At 38.2% G+C, this 25462-nt stretch overlaps 1 protein-coding gene across 18 annotated transcripts in view; it reads right to left on the reverse strand.

The window, feature by feature from the left end:
* Nucleotides 1-25462, reverse strand: part of SORCS2 (sortilin related VPS10 domain containing receptor 2) — a 528299-nt gene that overhangs the window by 453553 nt on the left and 49284 nt on the right. The window contains exon 1 of one of the 18 annotated variants that reach the window (XM_085578506.1): nucleotides 1199-1263. The exons of the other annotated variants lie outside the window; for them this stretch is intronic. The gene's annotated coding sequence lies outside the window, so the exon portion shown is untranslated. Of the gene's footprint in view, nucleotides 1-1198; nucleotides 1264-25462 lie in introns of those variants that run through there. 18 annotated transcript variants of the gene reach the window in all.

Genomic DNA, 25462 nt, shown 5'->3' on the forward strand with positions numbered 1-25462 from the left:
TGTGCAGGGAAGCTCCAAACCCAGCTCTGCTCTCGGATCCACCGGACACCAGAGTCCCTTGCTCTGAGGTTTCTCAAAGTTAATCTCAGCTCTGCAACTGGCTCAGTAGCTACAGCACATCACCCAAGCCCCCTGCAACTCAGATAATTCATCTATGCAGTACTTAAAATATATCTTGTCTATAAACTTTGATCTAAAGCACTGTTATGTCCTTAGATGTAGGATGATAATCATATAATTTACATTTACATCACACTTCCATACATCATACATGTTCCTCTCATTGTGCTTTCATTAGATAACCCTGATATAAACCTCCAGTGTGGCTGGGCAGTGTTTTTAACCCCTCCTTTCAGTATTTCATTCATCCTGTAATAGCCTTTTACCCTGCAGTTTGCTGGAAACTTTTTTCTTCTTTTTTTTCCTCATTTTTTCTGTTCCTCATTACTTGGCAGCCCAAGGGAAGCAAGGTTCAGATTAACTTTCAGGGACTCCATGGAAAAAGTACAAAATATTAAAACTCACCCAGCCCAATATCTATTTCATTTAATGTTCACTGGAATATATATTGGTCAAGGCACTTTGTTAAATGTGAGACTATATGCAAGGGCACTTTATCTAAAAAAATAAATCTGATGAGGATGAGAATAGAGTTACATGAGTTTGGATGTACACTAACTTATAGGGAGTGGTTTTCATAACATGAACATATTTGTCTTCTAAAAGCAATTACTTCAATGGCCAAAGAATACAGAAAATTAAAGAGAGCACTTCAAACAGTGAATCACATTTTGTTTTGCAGTTCATTATCAAAAATTCACTCAAAAAATAAAAGAACAAACAAAGGAAAGAGGGCAGGGTTAGGGTAATCTAGCTGCACTGGAGGAAAATGCCTTTGTTAAGTGCAGTGTTAATCAATGAAGCTTAGCAAATTTTAAAGACAAATGTTAACAGATACTTCATAAAGCAATCAAAACATGTTTTTGCAGCACTCTCTTCCTTCAACTTTACTCTCTCTTTGTTCCTTTCAGAGAGGGCTATGGAAAATGATTTGGTATAAACAGGGGATTACTTTCCTCTCTCATTGCTCATTCCCCATTTGCTCTGTTTTGACAGCACAGCCCATTATTAAAGCAATAACACAAATAAAATTCTGCTTGCTCCACAGTACACAGCAGTCACAGGTACTTTTACTTACTGAAATGGAAGTAGACAGGGATGATCAGCAAGCCAGGTCATTTCCAGCTTCTATTTGACTCTCAAAAGCCAGAAGAGGGTATGGAGACAACATATCTTTTTATGTTCTGCTCTGCCTCCCTTTGCAGTGGGTTGGGTCAGATCAGCATCACTCCCAGTGCCAAGCCCCAGGGGCAGGAAAGAAAGGAAAGGGTCATGGCACTGCTCTCCTTTCTGTGGAGCCATGCACAGGGAATGCAACAACCACGTGCCCACTCTTGGAAGCAGACTGGCTGTTAATGCTGCCTTTGAAATTTTCTTACTTCACATTAAGCTCCAGCTGAGCTGTAATGCTACTGCTAAGTCCTAGGAATTCAGAAAATTACTACATTTTCATAAATCATGTCAAGTTCTCAAATTCTCTCTCCTGCACACAGTCCAGTCTTGAAAACAATAATCACTTTCATTTCCTAGGTTGGGTACAGTTTGTGACAGGTACATAAATCTGTAAGATGTCCACATTGCACCAGATTTACACCACAAGAAATGAGAACAGAATCCAGCCCTACAGTTTCACTCTTTGAAGTGTTTTCTGGTGTGTTCCAGTTTGCTGAACTGCTTTTGAATTTGAATTCCCAGTGCCACAAAGACACAGACAAACCAAAAAGAGTATTTAGCAAAATTTAAATAATAGCAAGATTTCTAAATCTATTTGATAAACAATGTCTACATTTAGGGCACAGACTGTATGGTCAAAAAATCTAAGTGAATAATTCTACTGATAACAAAAACTATTTTCACACAAGCAAGGTGAACAAGATTTGGCTGGGAATCCCTAGTGGAGGAAGAGGCTGAAGGCAAAGAAAACCAAAAGGAGAAACAGAACTCCCCAAGGCTCAGTGTTGCTATGTCAGCATCAACCTGGGCACTGCTCTGTTTTATCTTACAGAGAGATGTGAACTTTAGCTACATTAGAAGCCAGCTCTATCTACAGCTGTTCTTTGACATCTGAGGCCAGATGGCTCCCAAAAAAAGGCTTATTCAAGACATTGCAATCCTTACCAAAATGGAAGCTGGTAATGCTAATAATAGGATAATATAAGAGAAAGTGCAGTGGTACATGGTAAAGAAAAGCAAAGGTGATAAGAATCAGTTCTCTGCTCCATCTATTTGATGCACAGCTGCTGAATAGCCATCACAGGTTCTGTTCTAATACATTCCTGTAGTGTAATTCCTATTTTTTTAATCACTTGGGTTGTGAAGACCCAACTTAATTGTTTCTCTACAATAAGTACCATTTTGTCTGATTATCACTGATGTTCTGACAAGAAAGAAAAAGGCATTAACTCCAGACAACACTTCACTTTCAGAGTTGTCCTCACTATTTGTTTTCTGCTTCTCTCTTGTCCCCTCCATTTCAATTTTGGTCACTTGCATATTCAGCAACATGCTTTACAAAGTGTCATATCCCCCACTGCTTCCTAACCAAGCTGTGACAGTGTTCATAGCTAATCCAAGAGTTTGCACAAATCCATAGCATAAGGTCAAGTATAATTATCTTCTCCACTTTTCCCCCACTTCCTCAAGGCAATAATAGCTTCAGGGAATTAAATACAGGATCAAAAATGAGAACTCTACTCCTATTAATTGACCTGCATTTTCAGAAGCATTACAGGGGGAATGTCAGGGTTTCAGGTACAGCAGAATAAAGATATTAGCACCTGCTGTCACGTGTGAGGCTTCCTTGCTCCATTCAGACTGTTTGGAGCTCACACAAATTGCCCAGACAGCATTTCTCTAGTTCTGCACAGAGGCTGCAAGAAGTTTAGGCTACAGACCAGATGCAAAGTTATGCCTAAGTGAGCTTGAATTTAACATGAATTTTTCAGTCCAACATTTTTCCAAATACTCTATTTCGTCTTTCTCCACATATGTGCAATTCCTTGTCTTCTTTGCACATCCTTCTTACACAGAAAATGACAAGTCATCTAAAGTTCACTGAGTACCTTGAAGAAGGCCGAAAGACAAAGCCAATATTCACACTTTCTCAGGGTTTAGATAAAATTACAGGAGAAACACAGAGAGAAGAAATACGAAGAAATTAAGCAAAGGTTGGATTTTCAAGATTATCAATTTCCTTGTTTACTCCAGAAGCAAGTCATGTGCTGTCAGCAGTATGCTAAGATCTATTTCCCTGTGCTAGGATTAGAACTTAAAGACCAGCAGCAGGTATTAAAGACAAAAGTAATTCTTTTTTTGTTAAAAAATTAAGGGACACAAAAACCCCTAAAAAGACCCTGCAAGCTAAAATTCAGTAAAAACATCTTCTATGTTATCTGCAACCATGGAATGTGGTCTCTCTAGGATATTTCATAGATATCAGCAAGTTAGATAAGTCTATCAAATTTTCTCCAGATCTGCTGCTGACATATTCTGCCACAGATGGCCTTCTTATCACAGAGGAGGAGCATGCACCCAGCATGCAAACTCAGCATTTTCATAGCACCGAGCTCATCTCCATGAGGATCATCATAAAGCTCTGACACATCATTCTTACCACTCAGCTCCCTCCACTGGCTTTCATTCAAGGATACCTTCCTTGGCTCTGCAGTAAGATTTGCACAGCCTACGTTTCCACTGCTTGTCTCTCTCCAGTATGCTCAAACACACCAGAAACAGCAACCTCAAGTGGCCTTTTGTCCTGTCACCTACAGCTCGGACACATCCAGCCCTAGAAATGCTGTCTCAGGACCAGCTCAAAAGGTTCTTCTGTCAAATCTATTTCTCTTAAAGGTTAGCAGTTAACTGTGACCAGACACTATCTCCTTCTGCTTACCCTTAGGGACTGATTTTTGCCTAGCTAACCATGGGCCACATCATGGTTGCCATCACAACTTTCCATCCCTTCACGAGTTTTGAAACATCTTACTTTAATTGAGATCACAAGCTCCCTGAAACATAATTTCTCACTTACCATTATATGTTTGCACAGTTCTTGGAGCACTATGGACAAGATCTGACTAAGAGTGTCCAGTACAAGAAGAGTATAAATACAACCAGTTTTCAGTTTGCCCTGGTTTGGACAACCAACACCACTACACAGCTTCTGTTGATATTAGTACCAGGCAAAATAAACACCATATGAGTCTTCTTTATAATCAGCAACTGAGCATGTATTTTCTATTCTCCTCAATTCTCATGTAAGCACTCCGAATGATTCCATCCATCCTGAAGACAGAATTCCTGCTCTATTGCTCTCTTCTGCTTTGGGAGGTTTGTCTCATGCAGGCTTAGGATGACCAGCACTCCTCATTCCGTTCCATAAATAAAAAAAGGCCATCACTGCCCTCTCTGATCTCTTGGTAGAGCCTCCACCCAGGTGTCCCCACGAGCTGGGGAGGAAAAAGACCACAGTTAAATCTCTGCTGGGAAGGGAAGACACAAAGAGTTGCTGCAGAGGGAATGGCACTGCAGAGGACTGGGATGCAGGAGGGGCAGGGAGGTTAGTGCTCTTCTCCCACCAACACTAATAAAACCTTAGCAGAACAGAAGAGGATTTTACTCTGCAGAATCATCAAACTCAACAAATTTCAATTTGCAAGATGGAGAAATTGCTGGACCAAGCCTGCCAAAACCTGCACAGCCAGGAGCCCAGAGAAGCATCTGCAGAGGGAAGCCTGGGCATCAGTGTTGCCATCAGCAGCTGTTTTGCACAGATTTTACTCACAACAAGCTTTGCCTGGGATGGACTCAGTCCCTTCCCTCTGCAGTCCACTGGGATACCCAGGGCACTGGTGTGGAAAGAGTTAAGATAAGGAAAGCCATCAAAGCTACAGGGGACTCTTTCAAATTGCTTCTTGTGGGGCAAAACACAAATGTTAAAATACACATTAATTTTCTTCCCCATAGCAGGAGCTTTGCAGATATTGACAACTCTCTCAGGATGAAGCTTACAGCAGCTGCATTAATTTATACTATTGAGCTATAATGCTTTTAATTTATTTTCTAATTTGCTTCACATCCCCAAATTCCCTAAACTGTTTCTGTCTGTTTAATATGAAGGTTAGGCAAGGCTCTACCAGATAAATCCACCTTAAGGCTATCAGAAACCTTTTGTGAAGCAAAAGCATTCTCCTTCCAAAGAGGCCTTTCTTCTGTTCATGAAAAGACTATTAATAACACAATTATTCCTGTTGAAAGAAAAGGCCATAATTAATAGACTCAAGAGCAAAACATCCATCCTACAGGAAAACAGATTTTCTGTTCCTGGAGGCAATATTTTAAATCCAGAGTATTCCTTTGGATTTAGAAGCTGCTAAATCTAGAGAATAATGGAAAATAATAGAGACTGAAAAATAAAAAGTTGCAGATTCCATGAATAGCTCAGCACTGAAAGCAGAAAATGAGAGGCTACACTTCTTATTTCCCAGCAGTCAATTAGACTTACCTTTCACACCATGGCTTGAACTAAATGATCTGCAAATATATTTAACACATGTTAAACCAAAGTTCAGCATTTGAAGTATATAGGCATATATTTTTAAGGATACAACTACTTCAGAAGTATTTCCCTTATTTGTAACCTCATTCTGTTAGCTGGTAGCTGAACAAAATATTAACAAACTTTCTGTGCAGTGCTAGAGGAAAAAGATCATGGAAAAGAAGGATGAGTTAAATAAAGAGCAGAAAGCAGAGTGATGCCAGAATTTTCTGAAAGCTAGTGGTCTCCAAACCTTCACAGCTATGAGCTGATCAGCATCACTCTTGTACCAGTGATAACCTACCCAATCTCAGCTATGCTTGAGGAGAACAGTTAGAGTCTACTCCACACCTCACCACCTTAAAAAACACATATTTGCTGGAATTGAGGCCCATTTTGATTTAATATGAACCTAATTAAATGGGATGCATGCAGGGAGATAGAGAGACTCATTGACTGGGTAAAGAGTAGGAGCCTGGAGCTGTAGTGATAAAAGTGAAGTACCAGGGGCGCCACCCCAACCAGCTGTAAGTTCATTTCCATTCTGTAATATTTCATTGGCATGACAGCTGCTCATCTGTCGTGCTTCTAATCAGCTGCAAATGTCTGGGGGGCTGTCGTGTGTCCATTTGTCACCACTGGCTTCTCATTCACACACAGGCATACCAGCATCTCTGCTTTTTTGCCATGTTAATCATAGTGTGGGTTTGGTGGTTTGGGTTTTGCTGATTTTTTTTTTTCTTTTTTTTTTTTTTTTTTTTGGAGGGGGGGAAGGATTTTGGTTTTGGTTTTGGTTTTTGGTTTGGGGTTTTTTGGGGGCAGGGGTTTTGTCCCTTCTCACCCTCTCTCCCCTGCCATGTTCCCATATACCTTTGGCACTGGAGAAAAGATCTCTGTTCTTTTTTCCCCCTATCATGATTTACCTTTACTCTGTCCAATGTTACCCTGTGCAATCTTTTGGTTATTCCACTTCCTACCATTACTACATGCTCATACTAATAAACACTAAATATCACAGTTGAGAAACTCCTCTCCTTTTATCTTAACTGTGCTCTTGGAGGAAATTTCTTCAGAGCAGACAATGATTCAGCATCTCTCTTTATCAAAATCACACCAGGGTGTTTGGTACTGCTCGACCTGAGTCCCCATTAGGTGTAATGTGGCACCCAACACTGGCTGAATTTGAACAGTGCAAAGTCACATTACAAACACCACAACTCACTCAAAGTAAAATGCCTAAACCAGTACAAAACACTTCACTTATGTTGCAAAAATAAAGTTGCTGTTCCTGACAACTGTGACCTTTAAGTGTTCAGTGTACAGAGTCAAAAAAGGATAGGATATTTTGCTGCCAGGTCTACAATAAAAGATTTCTACTATGTCCTACAAAGTGTCTAAACTCACAGCTTTTGGTGGTGAAACTGTAGTGTCAATATTGTTAATTGTACATAGACACATGCCCACATATAGACTTATACACAAGTATAAGGATGCTGTAGCATATGATATTTTAAAATAAACTATGTAGTTACCTATTTCATTACTATACTCGGTAATTACTATACTATACTCAGTACTATATTCAGTACTATCCGACCAAACCCAAATCAACACAGAGCACTGCATGAATAACTCTGGAATGACAGAAACTAAAAAACAATCTGAGAACTGAGGAGGCCTTCTGACAAATTTCACTTTGAGTGTATACTTTGTGAGAACTAGTTGTTTAATAATTATAAAGTGTTTTGCATATAAAAACCAAGACCTGTAGATATTTTCAGTATTTTTCTACAGCAAAGAATTAAAAAACAGTGACTACTGCTGGGTTTGGTCTTGGTTTGGTTGCACCAAAAATTCATGCTTCACTTGCAAAATCTCATATGACAACAGCTATCATTAAAATCTGCTTATTCTTTGTGTTGTTTCAGGCTTAACGCACATCCTCTAAAGTGACAGGCTACACAGGCACCCTTCAGGGAAAAATCTGCAGAGTATTATTACATTTGGATAGCCAGGCCTAAGGTGAAAATACTCATCAGTATAAGCTTGTTAGCTTATAAATCTGCTACCATTTACGACAAGGCTAAAACAGTTCCTTAGAGGACTTCAAAACATATACCATCAACTCAGGGGACAGCATCTGTCACAGGAAAAGGTAGGTGAAACACATTTTGCATTAATTCAGCACACAGTCCCCACAGAATTCCTTGGCAGAAGCTATCCTGCCACCACCCCAGGGGGCAAAATGGCAAAACAAACCTCTCAGGCTTGTGCTGTGCCCTCCATCTCACACGCACAGACACAAATCTGCCATTAACCTCTCCATGCACCTCAACAGGCAGTTGTTGCAACACAAATCTGTGCAGCAGAGCAGCAAACTGCAGTTAAGGAGACACATGGTCGTTGCCTATGCCTTACATCTGGCAATTCCATCCTTTGCACTTCCAAAGGCAAACCTTTAAGCCCTTCTCCCAAAGATCCTGGCTATCCATGTTCTGAAGGATATCCAGATTTTCCACTTGCTAGTACATGCAAGCCAAGCTTTGACAGCTCAGGAGCTCACTTTCACAGATCTTTTCAGAATTCTGCCTTTTATTAGGCTTCTGTGATATTTGCCACAAGGAGGCAAAATACCCATCTATCAGTTCCTGCTAGATTAATTCCTGTAGTTTTTTTCTTTCATGGACCTTAGTGAGTTTATATACATATAAATAAAGAGGGGGCCATTGTTAATCCTTTATAAAAGAATGAGTCTCTTTTATCTTTCACCCATGGCTCGGCAAGACATTCTGATGTCACTAGTTTTCCCACTTCCAATATGAGTGCAACTGACTGCATTGAGGTCAGAGCTTAGCTCACCTCAGCTATGTTTAAGACAAGAGAGCTCCTTCAGCTGGCAAAAAAAGATAGAAAGCAACACCCAGGAGAATGAAAAAAATCTTTCATTTTGTATTCTAATTTTTGGTCATTGGAAGCTGTTTCTCTATGGTGATGCTAATTTTTTTTTAAAAATGAGACTCCCCCCTGGGATGAAAATCTCCTCAGAGGTCTCTAGCCTTTTGTTTCAAATTCCTTGTGAAGTCCTTAGGGTTGAAAATGCGGCTGCTTCTTAATACATTCAATTTTCCATGTGTTAGGGTCAGTAATCCAGTCCCATGCAGAGCAGGATCTTCCAGTTGGTTCTGAGCTTCCATGACGACAGTGAGCAGGGAGATAAACATTATGGAGACACACAGAGCCTCCAACAGCAGTACCTCACAGAAACACTATCCAGCCTGCCTTTCCTTCTCTTCTTTTTTCTTTAAATAAATCATCAGTGAATATGTGCCTTGTGGTTATGCTCTTATGAGAAGTCATCTGACAAACCATAATTAAAAACCATCTGAAAAATCATTCACTGCATTTTTTAACATCTGCTTATAAATCCCTTTCAGATTTTCCTACCTATTTTGGGTGCACAGTGTATGTAAAACCCAGCACACAAAGGGAGAAGCGCTCATCTCACGCCACTTTATCTTTGAAGTGCTGATAAGAGGACCTAAAAATGCTAATACACTTGGAAATTCCCTACAGAGCCATAATGAACAGATTTCTATAAACCTCAGTATTCTGCCAGTGTCTCGGGTGAGAGAATTCTTCAATAAAAGCAGTTTTCTTCCTCATCCATGCTGCATACCTCAGACAACAAGCGAAGTAGAGCAACACTTTACAAAATCTACATTTGCTCTCCCTTTCTGCATGTGTGTATTAAGAATTTATATGTTTAAATTCATGCAGCCTACCCTGAATTGTCCAGCTGCCATATACTGGGCAGGGGAGTTAAAATGCAAGAGCTAAATTAACTTCAGCTCGGTACAGAGAGTGGCCCAAACCAACACAAATGTAAGAGAAAGTGGCTCAATCTAACCTGAGGACAGCATGTGACTCCCTAGCAACCACAAGCAGCAGATGGGCTTTTGCCTCTGCCTCTCTCTCTGACAAAGGGTAGCAAAGTTGTCCAGTGGTTAAAGCTGCTGGGACACAGGAACCTGGACCACTGAGCAAGATGTATATTATGCAAGAAGAATCTTGTTCCTTACAGATTCCTCATGGTTATATCTGTAAAACAGAGAACATGCTATCCTCCAATCTTTCCAAAATACCAGGAGGTTCATGGATGTAAGGTAGATACACAAAATTTTTTTGAAGGAAAAAAGCACAGGTTGGAGAGGGCTTAATGTTCTCAAGGAAACACAATACTAACAACTGCACTTGGATGGTAACACAAACAACAAAAAGTTGGAAATGGTATTTTTCATCAAAAGATGACAAAGCATTGTGCAATTGATCTCTACCTCCTTTATTTTTAAATGAGGACAAAACAGAAAAGATTTGCCAAGGCCATCCACTAAACGAAAAGTAAGACTAGAGAACCTGACTCTGTACTAGGTACCAACCATCCTGGGAGAAAGGACTTTGTTCATGTTATCATATCTGACTTGGGCTTAAATATATTTAATTGCCTTCCTAAAATTTTGATATGTATAAGGCAGTAATTCAGATTGGAGTGGAAGCTGAGTGAATATAATAAAACAATTTTAAACACGCACAGTTTTTGCCCCAAAGGATTTCCTACTGTTTAGGAAAACCTTACTAGCAACATCAAGAAAATGAGGTGGCAGAGGGATATAGCACAAATGTAACTCCTGTGAAAATGTTTGAAAGTGATGGAAGAAAGGTGTCCAAGAAGTCTAAAAACTTGTATCATTACAGGATTGTGTGATTTTAGTAATGCACATGCTGGCACTACATATATAGGCACAGTGCATAAGCTGCCAGATGAAGAAGTTGTGTTGATTCCACATGATGTCCTTTAATCACAAAGCCTTTAAATTCAACAGAATCTAATCCATGAGGTAAATTTTACTTGTATTTAATAGCATATTTCTGTGCTTATCTTGGGCTACTTGTTTGCTTTACTGTGTTTTGTGCCTAAATATTTCTGTCCAAACAAAATTTGCTTGTATTTATAGGTTTATTTGATCATTTTTCTAAATAAGAGAATTGGAGAAATCAGTATTAAGCATAATTCAACACATTTACACGAGACAGTTTTGGATAAACACTAAAGCACTGAGAGACTGAAAAAAACAATTCTTAATTCCAGCCTCTGAGCTGGGCATCTCCTTTCTAGCTCACATGGGGTTCAACTGCCTTTCCTATAGACTTATTTGGATCAGTATTGTCTAAGATCTTCTTTGTTTGAGGATGCAGAATTGGGTGTAAGGAGAAGAAAATAGTATTTAAACACTAAAAGTTAAATGCTGACTGTGATAACATTGCCCAAGTCCTGCTAGAGCGTGTTCCTAGCACTGACCATTTCTATGATAGATACGGCATTTTAGGAGCAATAAGATCAGGCTTGGCATTTAAAAATATCTAGCCCTGAGTTCCTGCCCCTCTGGTACTGATTACTGACGGGGTAGATACAACAAAGATCTACCTAGAAGTCATTTGGGTGCATAAGAGAAAATACTAGTTCATAAAAAGAATAAACAAATCCATTTGTTTCAACTTCTCTTAATCAATTTTAGGTATATTTTGAGATGGTATACTTATAAATGCCTGAGCAAGGAGATAGGCACAGAGGATGTCTGCTGATTCAGGCTGCATTACCTCTGCTGCATTAAGGCCTTACACAACTGCATAAATGGCCTTGGGATTAGGTCCTGTGGGAAGTGAAAACAAAAGTAACATACTTGAGTGCAAACTAAATCAATAATCGTGAAGCTTTTTATTCCTCTCAGTCAAGAGTCAAATGAAAGACAATCAATACAATTATTGTAACTTCTTCCTGAAAAAGCAACAGATAATCTATTAGGCAGAGTCAGAGGAACCCAAAGCACAGTGCAAAAGATCAGCCCTTTTCACTGTGAGAGTAGCAAAGGATGCTCAGTGCTTTCCTAGCCAATTCTGCCAAACTCACAGGAAATAGAAACAAATTTCAGGTTGGTGCCATTATCATCAGTGGATACTTTCTAAAAGAGACTGCATTCTCCACATCATTTAAATCTGCACGCCAAATGGAAAAACTCGTGTGCACAAAGCTCAAAACAGATTTTTTGCAGAGTAAAACTTTCATCAATAATTGTTTTTTGCTACAGGACAATAAATGTTCAACAATCCAATTTTTCCTTTCCCCTTCACAACACCTTCGATTTCTTCAACACCTCCCCATTTTTTTCAATTCACACCTACAGCCACCCATGCAGAATTCCCTTAGCACCACTGGCAGCTGCACTAACAAGAACTGAGCATCTCACATTATTAGACTTTCTTCTGCTACAGGTCCTTTATGGAGACTAAATAGCCTACAAGCCAGACACAGCAATGAAATGTAAACAACCTTGGTAGAGAGAGGGAAAAAACAAAGCATTGAAAAAAAAGAAGGAAAATCCAAGAGTTTTGATCAATCTAAAACTGGTGACAAGCATAGTGGCTTTGTAGCAGGGATGCTTCTTTTTTGAAGGCATTTTTCATAGTAGCAGTTTCCCAACTATAAGAACCACATATATTTCCCCTACAAAGATCTGTCTTGCTAGTCTCAGCCTAGCCAACTGCCCTGACAGCTCTGCAGTATTCAGAGCTGAAAGCATCAATTTAGAAATATCAGCTGTGATGTCCCTGCCAGAGAGATTTGCACTTTTTTGTCTTCCTTACAGGCGATTCAGCTTTAGTCTTTCACCTCTCTGTCTAGTACATATAATCATAATGGCAGCAAGAGAATGATTCTTCTGACAGGCTGCTCCAGTATCTTGCTCTTCAGTTCTCCTGTATCACTTTCGAAAAATGTCCTTCTGTTTGCTTCTGATATTATCATTATTGTTATGGCCCCTCTATGGGTTTTTTTGGCTCTATCAAAAGGTAGATTTCCCAAAACCATTTTCTCAAGGACTCTGAGGAAAGCACTTCATACCAGTGGCACAGACTTTTGTTCAAACCAATTCCTCTTCCTCTTTTCATTAGAAGTTGCACAAAACAAGTTTTACTTGGGAAATTTAAATAGCTGAAAGCAACAAGGAAAATGCAAAGCTTCCAAGCAAAGGAGTTAATTCTGAATTCAGTTATACATGTATTCATTATTCCCAGGTTTTTACTGTCATTCACAACTCTTGGTTATTCACAATTCTACTTATTAAAACAAAGGAGGGAACATCCAGTAGATTCTGGTCCTAGAGTGAAACATGCACCTCTTGCGTTGGTAGAAGGTCTCCTACTTACCAGACCATTAAAAAGATTGGAACAGAGCACTTCTACTGCCCATATAAGGGACTATTTAGGTATTTACAACTCAAAAAGAAAAAAAAAAATAAAGGTGAGAGGGATAATAAGCAGCACAAGAAGTAAATGCTAGGACCTAAGTCCTTCTATGAGACTAAAAACTTGCCCATAATAGCACGGAAAATCTGTGGAAGATAAAGGAATAAGTCTCAATCTCTCAAGTTTCACAGGCACAAGGTAGAGTTCCCTTTCTATGAACAGCACAGCTTCTGTATGTCCAGTAACAAACAACTATTGTGATTCATAATCTATGTTAATATCTTAAACCATCACCTCTAAAAACAGCCTGGAGAACTATATTGGTTTGAAGAGCAGTGTAATTAGAAACAAACATATGTTGGACAAGAGTTAAACCACAGTGGTATAAATCAAAATCCATTAAAAAAAAAGTACAGGAGAGTATTCAGGAAGACTTCACTGTCTTCTTGGTACACCACACATTTTTCATTTGCTCCCTGTTTCCACATCAAGATCAGAAGTTTGTAGAATCTCTAATGTTCCAAGATATCATTATTAGAGATAGTCCAGACTTTGTCCTCATCCTTGTACTATTTTTAAAATAATGTTATTAATGAGGAACAGTGTGTAATTTTGTGCTTGGAAACAGATGAAATCAGAAGTGTGTGTTCCTGTGTTTTAATATGCAATTCGAACAAACCTGTGCATTAGTCACACAGTGCAACATCAGCTGTTATATTTGTTCCAAGAATCTTCCCCCCAAGAATTCAATCAACTGGCTGTTTGATTATGGATATGTAACTAAAGAGATTTATCATGGCTCCAAATTTCAGCTTTGTGAACCACACCTCAAAGTCTCTTCTCCAATGCCAGGTTTATTTCTGACATACATATTTTTTTGTTTGTTTGGGGGTTTTTTTTGGTTGCTGGTTTTTGTGGTTTGTTTTGTTTTGTTTTGTTTTGTTTTTTGTTGTTTGTTTGTTTGGGGTTTTTCTTTTGTTTTGTTTTTAAGAAGCTCAGGCAAGGAAATTTAATCATCTATACTTTAGTAAGAATAAAATAAAATAAAAAATAGGCTGGAATCTCATTAAATATAGGAACAGAATTGTCTGAGGAATTTCATCTTCAACTCAGAGTCAAATTCCACAGATTTTCCTTGCTGAACATTTTTGATGGACTATACCAATACATCTGAACTTCCCTGAAATACAAGAAGCAAGGGAATACAAGAAGAAGGTAGATATCAAACACACAATCTACACATTTTTGAGTAGACTCAAATGTTTTCCTTTATTTTAAACTGGAGGGGAGTTATGCCTTATGCTATCTTGCTTAATTAATGAAAATACATTTCGAGACAATGAAAAGACACACAATGTCAGCTTGTATTCTAAAATTGATACAATTAATTAATTAATTAATGCAATTATAATTCTCTTCAGAAAACATTTCATTGCTGTTTTCTCTAAAACTTTACTATCTCTGAAGGTTTCAGTGTGGATAGGGCCTTCTATATCATAAAGTCATCTTATGCTTTTTGCAAACAGATAGAAGAATCCATCCAAAATGGCAAAAGCAAATAGCATTCCCTAAAGTCACAGACAAAAGAGAAAGAGAATGTAGGAAGGTTTGTGTAAGACAGAACTAGAAAATATTTGCAAATATTTTACTGGTCAAATTTACCTGTATTGACATATTAACACAGCTGAAAATATTTAAACCACTTCTCAAAAGGCTGTATGAAATAGTTCTGGTTGCCCAACCAGCACTTCTTTGTGTTGTATTATTTGAAAGATGTTTTAAACTAAAGAGCTCTCACAGAGTGTGACAAAACATCTTAGTGCTGAAGGAGCAATGAAATTGCAAAGGAAGCAAAACCTATGAGCTGCAGAAAAGAGGAGGAAACATCAATGTAGTTCATGACGAACTAGGTGAAAAGTAAAGAGGAAAGAAGGGAAGGATTTAGGTACATCCAAAATTTAGTGCAAATGGAGAAATCATCTAAATAGCTAGAAAGGGTATCATGATCTCCCTATAAAAATGACAGTAGAGATGACTCTTCAGGTACTTGAAAGTATTGTTTTGTTCTGAAGAGTTTCAAATTAGAATGACACCTTCTTTTCCACAGCTCCTTGCAAGACACTTGAACAAAACAAAATATTACTACTTTCATTCCTCATAACCTTGTTCTCACTGCAAAGTTCCATCACCTTCAGTGAGTGAGATCACTGAAGGCATAATCTAAAAAAGTAGATTTTTCTTTTCTGGTAACAGTCAATGAACCTTTTGCCACAAGCAGATTATCTCTTACTGGAAATAGATTTAAGCATACACACAGAAAGAAAAGGAACATAACTTAATTCTCACATTTTAAAATTGAGTTTATGGATCTGGCAGGAAAAAAAAAAGCACAGTTTTTCATTGGTAAACTTAATGCTTAAAATGTTGACAAGTTGCAACCATAGAACCCAATAATGTACCAACAAAGGCATTATTTGAGAGAGCAATTTAGAACTAAACAGAACTCAAAAGTAACATCCAACATTAGTGCAAAGAACGTCAAGAAATCCCAGTGCTCAGACAATATCATCAAGGCTATGAGAGCAGTCACAGCAAGGAGTACCTGAGGAACCAAAACTGCATTCATGACAACAGCTCCTTTCAGAGCAGTAACAGCAATTTGCAGGTATGTTATACCTATACATAAGTAAGATGACAGTGTTATTATATATTTTTTAGAAAACCAAAACTTTGCCTTAAGATATTTGCTTGTGCCTGAAAGCATAAATAATTTCTAGAATAATATTTGAAGCAGGGTGTGATTTTTTAAACAAATTTAAGGTCCATAGGAAGTAATCATAAAAGAACAATTTCTTCTCATATAAAGAGTTTCCAGTAGAATTTGTGATTATCTAAATTTACAAGGTTAAGAATATGAGAAAAATCTCAATTTCTTTTCATTTGGAATCCTATTGAAGGAAGTTTATTAATATAAATTCAATAATCAGGTTTTATATTGAGTAGGTATCAGAGCATATTCCACAATTAATGCTCTGATCAAATAGGCCAGTTAATAGTCATACATCTGAATTGGAACTGGAGATTCCATTTTGAGTGCCAAAAATGCTTTCATAAATGAAAAAGTTAAGGGAAAAAAAAAAAAAAAAACCACAGGAAAACAAACCAAACAACCACCCAGAAATGTTAGTATCCTAACCTCTCAAATTACTGATTTTCTTGCTACATTACAGAAGGAATTAAAAGGGAGAAGGTGTTGAAGGTGATGTTGACATGCTTGAAAATTTACTCTCAATGCCACTAACAGCATAACCATTAATATAAACCCAAGTGTGCATTTTTATTAAGTTAACCTAAAGTGGAATCAGGGCTTTTGCAAAGATTCTGATGATATTATAGTGGAATGGAGGAATTGATTAAATTAAAGCTACTGCTATTTAGTTTTGCAGACAAACTTTAAAGGCAATAGTTTCTATGGGGATTTGGAGGGGGGTGGCGGGAGGCAGGGGTGTTTGGGTTGGGTTTTTTTTTGTTTTTTGTTTTGTTTGTGGGGTTTTGGGGTTTTTTATCTTTAGTTTTTGGGGTATTTTTTATTTATACTGCTTTTCATTACTGCTACTGATTATCTGATCCCAAAAGAGGAAGCATGTAGAGAGGAGAATGAAGAGAAATAAGTGGGTAGATAATTATACTCCATCAGATGTACTTGAAATCAATCACAATGCAGTGTACTCAGGCTGTTTTCCTGACTTTTCTGTGTCTATGAAGTGTTCAAGGGGAAACCTCAGTAATGATCCAGCTTTCTACACATTGATTTTTAACAGTGCTGTAATTTCAGCCAATAGAACTCAGGCAAAGATTAAAATGTTTTCTTTTATTTGGGAACTAACAAGTGCATGTAGGAATTTCTGCAGAAATAAGGTAAAGAAAATTAAAGGGATGGCTGCATGAAGAGGGAAGAGTATCAGAAAGGCCAAAAGGCAGTGTTTCGGGTTTTATTAATGAGGTTTTTAAATGTTGTATATTTTGCTTGTGGTTTTTTGTATATATGAAGCATTCCCCAGGTAGATAGTAATTACTAGTGTCATCAGTCAGAATATTTCCATGTCTGTTCACCAGTTACAGTAAGTTAATCCACTGTGTTCCAGTCAGGGACAATAATATGTTTGTTTATGGCCCATCTCTACAATAAAATTAGGGAAGTTTTACTAAATTGAAAATGAGGAGAAAATAGTCTAGTATTTATTTTTTCATTAAAGACTTTCTGTAAATATCTCTAATGTTTATTTCATACTCACTAGCTGTTTGGATAACAGAATGTGCCACTGACAAATAATATGTGTGACAACTGACCCACCTCTTTTTTATATAAAAAAAATATAATACAAAGCATGAAATGTAGTAGGCAAAATTAATTTAAAATGTTTTCCAGTTTAAGGAACCATAAATAACTCTACATGGAAGTTAAAGACTTAAAAAGAAAATGTTGCTTTTAAACTGCTAGTGGTTTAACACCAAAAGCAATCATTTTTGGAAGAAGAAGATTCCACTTCAGCAACTGAATTTGTTTTACCATTTTAATAACCAATAAACTCAAGTTACCCTAACATGTCAATCCAACAACTAAAATTGCTCAGGAAGCTCTCCACTTTAGTGAGAGCTTTGCCAGTGCAATGGGTGATGCTCTCACAATTTTCAGAGTCTGAAGTTCCAGAGTTACAAAACAGATTTTATATCCAGAAGGCTTTCAGAATCAGACCTTCAGAAACATTCAGAAATTCTGCACATTTTACTTGTAACTATTGAACTCAACACTAATATGATTACTAGAGAACACCTGTTACATCAGTATAGCATGAGACTATATTTGAAGGGTCAAATGTCAGGATAATCAATGTCAGCCATGTAATCCAAACCTAAACAACACATTTACTTCATTTGAGTTCACAAATAAAATTAATTTTTATTTTACACAGGATGACTAGCACCTAGGCACTTCAAGTTCTAATGCAGTGACTCCTTCCATCTTAACTTCCCCATCTGTAAAACAGGGCTCAAACTCACCTTCCTATCTCACGGATATGGGGATTAGCCAGGGAGACTGAAATCCTTTGAAGATGAGAAGTGCTCATCATCATTATCCAATGGCAGCATTCCAATTACAGGCTCTTGTCTTTCTTCCTTTTGAAGGTGTCAAACACAATATAACACTCCATGAGTCACAAAGATTAAATATGTCTAATATGACAGGTCTCAGATGGACAGGATATTATCTTAACGAAGCTACATGCAAACAGAAATTGCTCATTCACTAATTCATTTCATGTAACCTACAAACACTGTCAGTCTGATTCTGAAAAGAAGGACCCCAGAGTTCTGCCATTAAGGGGGTGTTGTTTCTTACGAGTAGATGTGAAAAAACCTCTTCTTCCATCTACCTCCATCATGTCAGACCTGTTATTTCATTTTGGTCTTATAAAGACATTGTGAGAATTTCACATTTCTTGGATATCTTGGATTATTTGAAGTTAGTTTTTGTCCTCAGCACTCTGCCCACCTGCCACATACTTTCTATTAGTGAATTAATCCTGGTTATACTTGCATTTTACTCAAGCAATATCTAGAGTAGAGAAGCCAGGGGCAAATTTTAAAGGCATTTAAGAATCTACAGTAACTGCAGGCTAAGAACAGATTTGTTTTTAAAATTTCATGGCCTCTGTCTGAATATTTAAGTAAATAGATGGTCTTAAAAAGAATTCATGTGTTTTGATATCAGTGGGATGCATCTTCTGGAGAGGTCACAGTCAGCCGATTCTCTAAACTGACTACCAAAGTAACAAGTATCACTTCATATCAGCCAAAAATAAATAAATAAATAAATAAATACATACATACATACATATATATATATATATATATATATATAAAGACCATCACCATCAGCAAAGTACATACAGTCCCAAAAAGTCCTGGAGGACAAAGGTGCCCATTTCAGAACAGGTTCTCTGCCCTAAGGAGCACACATTGGGTGTCCTGTTTCTGCACCCGGGCTCAGCCCCACAGAATGAGCACAACTTCTGGCTCTGCTGGGTGTCCCCAGTGCCAGCAGTGCCCCAGCAGCCACAGCCTGGGCAGCACGGTGCTCACTGCCACCCCCATTAGCAGCAGAATGGGGACACACAGCCAAGTGCCCTGCACTGCTCAATGACAGACAGGTAAGCTCGATTTTACAACATAATGAAGGAAGTGAACTAAATGAGAAGAGCTCCAAAAGCATGTGAATAGGATAAAGAGAACGCTGAATTTTTTTCTTTGCTTTTTCTCAAAATTTTCCTGTCAGGCTAAGCCAAGATGAAAGCATCAGCTGACAATCCTCAGCTAACCTGCTGGAAGTCGAGTTTTACAGGTTAAATTCAATGAGGGCTTCAGAAGCTCACTGTATTCCTTTTAGCAATCCAGCTATATTAAAGAGTTTCCAAACATACCATACCTTTGAAAAAACAGGTGACGGCACCTCTAGCTTCTGACCTAGATATTTATCTTAACAGAACTAGGATTTACAAATGCCCTGCAAAAGGTGCTGGTCTTTCTAATCAGTTTAAGCAATAAAGAATGGGATTTTTAAGGCTCACTTTCCCATGAAGCTACAGCTATATCCTTTCATGTGGCTCTGTAGGTCAATCCTACAGCACATGAAGAGGCAGCCAAGACCCTCATTTGCTGCAGCTAGGCACACGAACACACAGAAACCTGCTGCCCTTTCAGAAATGGTGAGAAATACTGTATTTTGACTTAAAGGACTGCTGCTACACTGTCAAGGGAATAAATTCCATAGAAAATTCCTCCCCATTGATAAGGACAGCTTGCTAGAGAAATCTGGGTAACAAAGATCTTTCAGTTCTTAGGGAGATGGTTGAATTTTCTGCAGATAAGACCACTTAGGACACATCCTTCTTTTTTAATAATCACCAAATTCTAAAACTTTAAAATTATTTTTAAAACCAGGTTAAATTCTCCTTCATGATTGTCTAAAGACTCAAAATGATAACGGGTGAAGGGTAAAGGACAGTGTTCACTGGAATTATAATTGCCAAACCATTTGAAACACATTTTTACAGGGGAGCACATAGATGCACTTAGAAGTTTGATGTTCAGACACACAATTAATTTTCCATCATCGCATGACAGCAAAGAAAGAGGCTGAGAACTGATTGACAGATTATGCTTCAGAGAAACAGAGGGATATCTGTTTGAGCAACTTAACTTTGCCCTGTCAGTTACTTTGCAAGAGATTGACCTTTTTAATTCCCATGTGAACCTGAAGTTAGAGCAGAAGAGGCCTGCTACACACACTGTACTGACAGCTAAAACACTTTTTTTTTCTTAATACTAGAACACACATTCCTTTATCTTCAATTCCTCAAGGGTGGGGCGGTTATGCTTTAGCCAAAAGAGACACTGCTGGAACAGCAGCAGCAGCCCTGGGGCTACAGCTGGAGCTGTACAGCCAAGCCAGAGCATAATTGCTCTGCCTGCATCCCTCACACTCCAGTGTGGCTCAGCGAGGCTGGAGATCCAATTTTGCAGCCATCCATCTTGATCTGATCGATGAAAGTACAGTCCCCTACAACTGCAAGTCTCAACAGGCAATACTGAATTCTGATTTAAGTAACTTCCAACTCTGACCACCTGAGTCAGTGGTTACATCTCTATAGTAAAGGCAGCAAAACACTACAACTCCAAAGACTGTAAATTGAAGAAGACCAAATATAATAATTTCATATCCATGTGGGCTTATTTCTAGCATTATGTTTTCATTTCCTTAATGGCTTTAAGTATCTTCTGTATCTCAGATGAATGTGCAAGTTAGACTCCTTGTTTGCATAAACTACAAGTTTCTCTATAGCTATGTACACATTCAAAGTCATCTTTGCAAATGTCTACAATTTTTAAAAAGCAACAAGGGCAACACAAAGTAATCTGAAATCTTCCTGTTCCCCCAAAATGCAGGGTGGGTAATTTTCTTTAACCATCTGTCCTGGCTGCCTTAAACAAATCATAATGCCCCTGCTCATCTGAAAAAAAAAAAATTGTGACATCTCTGCTGCACCAAGCAATAGGTGCCACACCAAGCAAATGGATTTTCAATACCATGCTAGCTGCCACCATTAATACCCATTTGCTTGGACTGCTTAGAGAGAGCAGCTGTCTTGATTTAAGATCTCCTCTTCAGCTCAGCCCCAATCAGAGCGGCATCAGAAATCTGGCAGTATATTTAAAGTTATTCACTGTAATGAAGCCATACCACACACACAAATCTATTGTCAAAAGCATAATTGCCATGCTGTTACACCTTGGGACCTCCAGACTGGATTACTCTATTGATTTTTACATGGAGCAGTTGTGGATCACTTAAAAGTTGCAAGCAATGGAGAAAGCAGCCATCAACAAGGAACACAACATTTTTTCAGACCGTATATCTGCCCTGTTAACCCTAATGCAGCTCAGGATCTTGATGCTGAACTATGAAAGGTTAGGTCCAAGCTATTTTTAAGATCATCTTTCTTCCTCAGAGTGTTGTAATGTTAAAGGAAGCCTCCAAGTTTTAATTAATAATATCAACAAGCAGGACATTTTTATTGAAGCAATTTAACAGTGGCCTATTGTTTCTGTGTGCATCTGATACAGTTCTATCTGTGTTTAGGACAAGGTAGATGACTATGATGACAGATATGGCAAACAGGAACCTACACAAACACATCTCTGCAGTACATCAATGCTTCTTTTTAATTTCAAAAATATTTTAAAGCCTTGTCTTAAATTTGCAAATCCATTAACCAAGCTGCCTCTACAATCCCCTCATTTTCCATGGTCATGCAGGATAGCTCTGCTCTTGAGAAACAATGCAGCTTTTAGTGAAGCAGCAAGGACCACGTATTTTCAATGGCTGGATGCCAAATATTAAAGTCCTTGTCAAAAGAAATTTGCCAAAGACTGATACTTAACTCCAAATATAAACTACATTTTGGGGAAACCTTTCTCTAGGTGAACCATTGCTAAAAATCATCCCCACAAGGAAAAAAAAGCATGTTTGATTCATATCCTTGTAAATGCAGAGAAATAACAGTCTTGATGGGAATGAATACCGATAGTCTTTTTTTTTTAAATAAAGCTTAATAAACATATTAAGATTCATACCTCTGTGGAAACTAAATTGGATTTCTAAATCTTCATCTACAGATCTTTGAAAGTACTTAGTGTCTGATGTCAGGTGATTCAGTTTTCAATGCTTTGAAAATCCAACTGTGCACTTCAAAGCCCAGGGAGGATTTAAGCAGTAATTTTGAAAAAAACTCACCCATCCCAAAACCAAACAAACTTTAAAACCTACCTTTCAAATTATATATGACCAAAGAAAGGAAGGGTTGCATGATATCTGTATGTCTTAATCCTGGCATGGGTATATTTATTTCCACTGCCTTTGATCAATAAGCAGTAGAAATCCATGCACCTGGGAAGTTAAAACAGAAATCACAGCCTGACTCAGCAGCTTCTCCCACACACAAAGCTGTACTTCTACACAGGGTCCTGCTGAGCTGGGATCACATGTAGGGAAGGACTGTTAAACACGGAAGAAGACTGCACAATCAGGATGAATACATCACTCACAAGAGAATAAGGGAACAGTAGTATTTCCATACTCTATTATAGGGGAGGCACATGGTTTATGTGTGTTTCCATGGGTGGCTTGGATTAATTACGCATAGCACAGTAAAAAATATGAACCATGAAAATTGTAATGGTATCATTTCTGGCCACTTAGTGGCTTTATGCTCTCAGCATTTTTTCCCACACACTGGAAAACAAACAAGTGCAGGTGCAAGCTCCTTGTAAATGGAAACAAGCAAAGCTTCCCTAACAGCTGCTTTATCTCCTTGCTATCTCTGAGATAATACTGCAAACCAAAGCCCTAACTAATCCGACAGCTGTAATAAAAAGGCTGATGCCATCATTTTTTCTAATCATTTCAACAAGGTACATATACACAAAGTGATTATTGCATACACTATTGCTCTCTTCGCTTGCAGAAAACTGATCAGCCTATTGATTACAGCTTTATATTTACAGTCCAACAATGTAAGTATCTTAAGCTTAGAAAGCAACAATCTGGTTGTCTGATTGGGTAGTTCCCTACCAGAAACTGGTATCTACATTAATATCTATGACTCACTAAAAAATTCCCCCTTCAAAGAACAGATATGCACTGTCTCCACTAAGAAATACAATTCCTTTCTTCTTCACCCAAGACAGAAGCAGCTGCAATTCCAGCCACGGCCCTTACAGATACACCAGCCCTGTCAGCAAGCCCAGCAGGGGCATTATGGTAATTACAGAATTCTGTCCATTGAAGAATAGGGTTATTCTGAATCAACAGGCACCACTGAGAGACCTCAATGTTTCTGAACAAAAAAGAAAAAAGAGAACTCATGCTTATGCTCTGAAACTAGTATCATAAATATTGCTTCATTTTAAGCCTTATGCCTTTGGATGGTACCACATCCCAAATGCCACAAACCATGGTCCTGAAATGCTGTGGGGAACAGCTACAGCCTTGCATTAGATTCAGCCATTGGTTCCAATATGGAACCAGGCAATAGATGTCCTGAAGAGCTATTTAAGTAGAAATTGATCATTGATTCTTCAAAAATGAAGAATCAATTTTATTTGAGGGTGTTGGCAGAATACATGAAATATGTATTAGAGAACAACAGTGCTGTAAAACTCCTGGTGTAACCAGTTTATATTTTTTTATTCTACTACTTGCTATTATGTTCCTCCCAGATAGTAGCTATTATGTGAAGTTGACATTGCAGGTGTGCAGCACAGGCCTCTGTGTTATCAAGGCATTATGGAATTACATGAACCGAATATTTCAATGGAAATAATCAAAAATTACTTATTATACTTGAAGCCAAATAGGAGTAGCTTGGCTTTCCTCCAGTATGTGCTAGCAACAACACCCCAAGTTTGTTAACATATTGCAAACTTTTTATAAGCAAGAGATCACAAGGTAAATCAGTTCTTCCCCTTCTGAAGTATACAAATCATCATTCAATACATACCAAATCCTTCTCAGACATCTTTGAAGTTTTCTTTCTGAGAATACATCAGGCTACCTAGTAAATACAAATGTCTTTTACAAGTGGATTAAATTCCCAGTGAGGTATATAGAGTTCAGGTACATCACAAAGATCCTTTCAATGAGTTAAGCAAAGCTAGAGAAAACATCAACACTCTCTGAAAGATATGCAACTGTTTGTTTTGCAAAGTTTGCACAGAATTTCTTTAATGTATTTGAAATATTTATTTTTTGTAAATGAGTTAGTCCTCTAAATTACTTGTTCAAACAATTAATACTTTATATATATAAATTCATTTTTTCAACTTACTTTGTCACCTTACATATGAAAGCATAAAAAGACAAGAAGACAATAAATAACATATACAAAAACTAAATAAAATCTCGTGCTTCAATAGACCACTTCACTATTACTTGTACAATATAAATTCCTCATTAACAAATTTACATATAAAAAGCCTGTATTCTCTGCCTTAAAAGACTGAATTGGTGAGATTGTCTATGGAAAGGTGTCCTTACAAGCAGAAATCTCCAGAGTATCCAAAGTGCTGTCATCATGCAAGCAATCAACGTGGTCATGAACAGAAGAATCCAGCAAAGACATTGCTGCATTGTGAAGCTGCAAAATGAGCATTACTGCAACTACTCAACCTCTGAATACAGAAAGAGCCACAACAGCCTGGAGCTGCCACAGCTCTGGCAAACACTGACAGACACTTGAAGTGCACCCACCCACGGCTGCTCATATCGTCCCTGCTCTTGGAGGCAGCTGTGGGTGGGAGCATGGACAATATGGTGGTGGGAAGGAATGATGGTTCTGCATTCACTCGGCAGGATCCACGACAGCTGACCCAGAGCAGTGCAAGAACAGCAGCTGGAACTCAGAATCCATGACAGCTGACCCAGAGCAGTGCAAGAACAGCAGCTGGAACTCAGAATCCATGACAGCTGACCCAGAGCAGTGCAAGAGCAGCAGCTGGAACTGCTCAGGGCATCGCAGATGAGAGGGACAGGAGAAGGAAGTAGGGAAGGTAAGAGCAGCCAAAGAGATGATGCAGCTAAAAGATTATTCCTGAAAACAGCATTGAAGCCTATAATGAAATCATTAAAACAAAGGCTGCAATACTGAAAACTTCTTCTTAAAGCTGGAAAAAATTTATCAAAGTATCTTGTTTCCAAATTATGAACACCATGAAACTTTAATTTAAAGTTATTAGAAGGTATGAGTGCTTAACAGTGATACAGACCAGGTCACTTGGTTATTTAAGAGGGAGTGATGAAATCTCATCTATGACATAGGCTACACATGCCAGATTTGGGGTCGGGAGGCTTTCATGGGCCAGGCTGATGCAGCAGTGACATAGCTGAGT

The sequence above is a fragment of the Lonchura striata genome, chromosome 4 (assembly GCF_050655825.1).
Source record: "Lonchura striata isolate lonStrDom1 chromosome 4, ASM5065582v1, whole genome shotgun sequence".
Lineage (NCBI taxonomy): Eukaryota > Metazoa > Chordata > Aves > Passeriformes > Estrildidae > Lonchura > Lonchura striata.